Here is a 4252-nt window from a genome sequence, read left to right as displayed (position 1 = left end):
GAATTCACAGTGCTCTTCCTGCCTCAGCCTTCCCCCATGCTGGGATTACAAGTGCCACCAGGCCTGGGACCACCTTCCGTTATTTTTTATTTTTTTCACTTTCTTTTAAAGCTGACATTTTCTTTTTTTTTTTTTTTTTGTTTTTTTCCCGGTACCGGGAACCGAACTCACGACGTTGCGCTTGCCAGGCAGGCGCTTTGCCACTGAGCTAAATCCCCAGCCCCTAAAGCTGACATTTTCTGTTTGAAACGCCTCCTTGATCAACAAGGAATGATTGAAAACTACAGTGAAGCCAGGCGTGGTGGTGCACGCCTGTAATCCCAGCACTTGGGAGGCTGAGGCAGGAGGATTGTTGTGGGAGGCTGAGGCAGGAGGATCATTGCGAACTTGAGACCACCTGGGCTACAAAGTGAGTTCAAGGCCATCCTGAACTGCATAGCGAGGCCCTGTTTCAAAAAAAAAAAAAAAAAAAAAAAAAAAAAAAAGAAAGAAAGAAAAAGAAAACTACAGTGAATATTTAAAATTTAAAATGTTTTACTGTAAACTGTAAGACATTGCCATTAATCCCGTTCAAATCCTTCCTCTCAGTTTGAATACACTCATCCCATTCTTGCTACTTATTGAAGCAGATCTGTAGATTCTCTTGTGTTTTTATGAGGTGTGATAAAAAAAATACAATGAATACTAATGCCAAGTGGCATCCATCAAGCGGGACTGGTGGTGCACGCCTGTAATCCCAACACTCAGGAGGCTGAGGCAGGAGGATAGTTGCAAGTTCAAGGCCAGCCTGGGGTACAAAGTGAGTTCCAGGCCAGCCTGAACTGCATAGGAAAACCCAATTTCAAAAACACCAAAAAAAAAAAAAAAAAAAGTGGCATCCATCAGAAAGGCAGGGGCATAAAAACATTACAGTGTGTCCCAACCCACCTTGTTCACCAGATCTGGCACCATGCAACTTCTGGCTCTTCTCCAAAATCAAATGAACATGAAAAGTAAATGTTTTTGATTGATTTGGTACACTGAGGCATCCAGGACAGCATAATTGAAGACACTCGTGAAAAAGGACTTCCAGAGCTGCTTCAGAAAGTAGCAAAGTAAAGGGAGAGGATTTTATTTTTTTTGTACCAGGAACTGAACTCAGGACCTTGTGCTTGCCAGGCAGCCACTTATGCCATTGAGCTATATCCCCAGCCCCGAGGATTATTTTTTTTAATTGAAAAGCGGGGCGTGGTGGCACACACCTGTAATCCCAGCACTCGGGAGGCTGAGGCAGGAGGATCGTTGTGAGTTCAAGACCAGCCTGGGCTACACACAGTGAGCTCAAGGCCAACCTGAACTGTATAGTGAGACCCTGTCTCAAAAAAGACCAAAAAAAAATTTTTTTTAATTTAAATGTTCACTGTGGTTTATTTATTTATTTATTTATTTATTTATTTATTTTTGTCTTTTTGAGACAGGGTCTCGCTATGCAGTTCAGGCTGGCCTGAGCTCACTGTGTAGCCCAGGCTTGTCTCGAACTCATAAAGATCCTCCTGCCTCAGCCTCCCGAGTGCTGGCATTACAGGTGTGTGGAAAGATAATAGCATTTACCTCACACGGCTGTTGTTAAAAGTTTAAGAACATACATAAGGGGCTGGGGATTTAGCTCAGCGGCAAAGCCCCTGCCTGGCAAGCGCAAGGTCATGAGTTCGGTTCCCGGTACCAGAGAAAAACCAAAAAAAAAAAAAGAACATACATAAAGCACTTAGTATCGGGCCTGGCAAATGGTAAACGTTAAATATGCAATTTACTATTTATTGGTGCCCCCGTTTTACAGACAGGCAAACAAGTATCTTGCCTAACGTACATAGAAAATGGAAGGAAAAGGATCTTACACCAGGTGTGAAATTCCAAGTCTCTGCCTTTTATTTTTTTATTTTGTCTTTTTGAGACAGGGTCTTGCTATGCAGTTCAGGCTGGCCTTGAGCTCACTTTGTAGCCCAGGCTGGTCTCGAACTCACAACAATCCTCTTGCCTCAGCCTCCCGAGTGCTGGGATTACAGGCGTGCACCACCCTGCCCAACCTACCTTTTTCTTTTTTTTTTTTTTCGGTATCAGGAATCGAACTCACGACCTCACGCTTGCCAGGCAGGCACTGTGCCGCTGAGCTAAATCCCCAGCCCCCTGCCTTTTTCTTTAAACACAAAAAGTTATTCTCTATACAGCCAACGGTTAATCTGAAGCAGAAAGAGTCCTCTTTTTCTTCTCTGGTCTGTCCCCAAGCTCCTACCAACGCCTGGCTATGCAAGCTGCACACCAAGTGCATGCTAAATTAAGAGACGGAGACATTTAGCTCAGGGGCAGAGCAAGCACATGGACTTGGGTTTGATCCCTAGTACTTTATTTTTTTATTTTTTGGATTTTTTTCCGGTACCAGGAGTCGAACTCACAACCTTGTGCTTGCCAGGCAGGCGCTGTGCCGCTGAGCTAAATCGCCAGCCCTGATCCCTAGTACTTTAAATTTGAAGATTTGTGAGGCCAGATGTGGCAGGGCAGGCCTGTAATCCCAGCATATGGGAGGCTGAGGCAGAAGGATCATCTCGAGTTTGAGCCCAGCCTGGGCTACATTAGGAGCTCAAGGTTGGCCTGAACTACGTAGTCTCAAAAAATAAAAACCAGCTTTCTGAGGCTGGGTAGGTATCGAGAAGTTTCATGGTCTCCAGCAAGATCACTGCTGTACGCGCGCAGGTGTCCCCCGCTACAAACCAGAAGAGGCCAGCAAACATCATCTTCCTCTTCTCAAAACAGATGACCAAAATCTAATGTCCTGCAAACTGCAGACTTCGGGAGTCCTAAATCTGCCCCGGCCATGCCCTCTCGCCTCTGTATCAATTTTTAAAATGTATTTTTTGTTTGTTTGTTTTTTCGGTACCGGGAATTGAACACAACCTTGCGCTTGCCAGGCGGGCGCTGTGCCTCTGAGCTAAATCCCCAGCCCCTAAAATGTATTTTTTTGAAACAGGGTCTCCCATGTAGTTCAGGGGGACCTCCTCGAGGGAAGACGCCCGCCGCAGCCTCGGGAAAGCTGGGATGGCAGGCGTGACCTCCAGGAGCCACGACCTCGGTACCACTTTAGAATTCTAGAGTCCAACTCCTTCCGGCGAGGCGCAGCACCGCACCTGCCAGTGAACTACACTTCCCACAATTCCCAGTCCCACCGGCCGAGCCAACGCGCTCTGGGATGGGGAGGAAACTGAGCTGGTCGCTCCGGCACGGGACGTAGCCTCCCCACACGTCTTTCCTGTGTCCTTCTGGCAAAAGTCCGCAGTAAGAGAGATTACCATTATCCCTGGTAACACCTCTGCAACTCGAGGGTGCCCCCGCGTGGCGCAGCACATGGTCTAGCCCAGCAGCGACCTGACTGCCTGCTACCGGAAGGGCGAGCCGCGCGCGTGCGCAGAGCGCAACATGGGGGCGGGGAGCGGCGGATCCCCTCTCTTGGGTCGGTGAAGGTGAGTAGCGGGCGGGAGGGGAACGTTTCCCACCCGGGCGACACTCACCGGTAACCACCGCCGTAGCCTTAACCACATCCATCCCCCCAACTCTACAACCCATGGATCCCAACTGATGCTCTGTTTTAACGTTTACATATGAAACTCCTACTTCTAGTTAGGTCATTTCAGTATATCGTTGCCGCGATATGTGTACCAGTCTTTCATCTCTGTAGAACCGTGCATTTGTTTTACTTCGGTTTTTTGAGACAGGATCTCCCTATGTAGCCCCGGCTGGCTCAGAACTTGACATCCTCCCAGCCTCTGGAGTACTACTTGGTATTAAGGCGGTGTGTCACCACATCTGCCTAAAACCATGCATTTTCATACATAGACATGAATATTTTGGGAGGCGCTTACCTTTCATCTTGGTTTTCCTGGTACCTAGCAAATAGCTTCCCAATGAGCTGTGAAGCTTAAAGGTTTTTGGACCCATGATTCTGCTCAATCTAATATAAGGCTAGATATATACTTTCCAGTGTTGTTTCATGTGTGTAAGTCTTCGTCCGAGAAAACTACTTGAAACGATGAAGACCATGACACAGTCACAAAAAAATGGTGCTGGTGAAGTTTATAATCTGTTGAAGATACAATTAAGCAAACATGCTTATTGTGCCCCAACTTGACTTTTTTTTTTTTTTTTTTTTTTTGTCTTTTTGAGACAGGGGTTCACTGTGTAGTTCAGGGTGGCCTTAAACTCACTTAGTAGCCCAGGCTGGCCT

At 46.8% G+C, this 4252-nt stretch overlaps 1 protein-coding gene across 1 annotated transcript in view; it reads left to right on the top strand.

Annotated features, from left to right (window-relative positions):
* The first annotated feature begins 3340 nt into the window (after window positions 1-3340).
* The window catches only part of Dnajc28 (DnaJ (Hsp40) homolog, subfamily C, member 28), a 2677-nt gene continuing 1765 nt past the window's right edge, over window positions 3341-4252 (top strand). Inside the window, exon 1 of the mRNA XM_005375686.2 lies at window positions 3341-3491. The gene's annotated coding sequence lies outside the window, so the exon portion shown is untranslated. The remainder of the gene's footprint in view (window positions 3492-4252) is intronic.

This window comes from Chinchilla lanigera, unplaced genomic scaffold, assembly GCF_000276665.1.
Source record: "Chinchilla lanigera isolate Chin_1 unplaced genomic scaffold, ChiLan1.0 scaffold00006, whole genome shotgun sequence".
NCBI classification, from domain to species: Eukaryota; Metazoa; Chordata; class Mammalia; order Rodentia; family Chinchillidae; genus Chinchilla; species Chinchilla lanigera.
The sequence above is the reverse complement of the archived record's forward strand: the minus strand, read 5'-3'. Positions and strand labels throughout refer to the sequence as shown.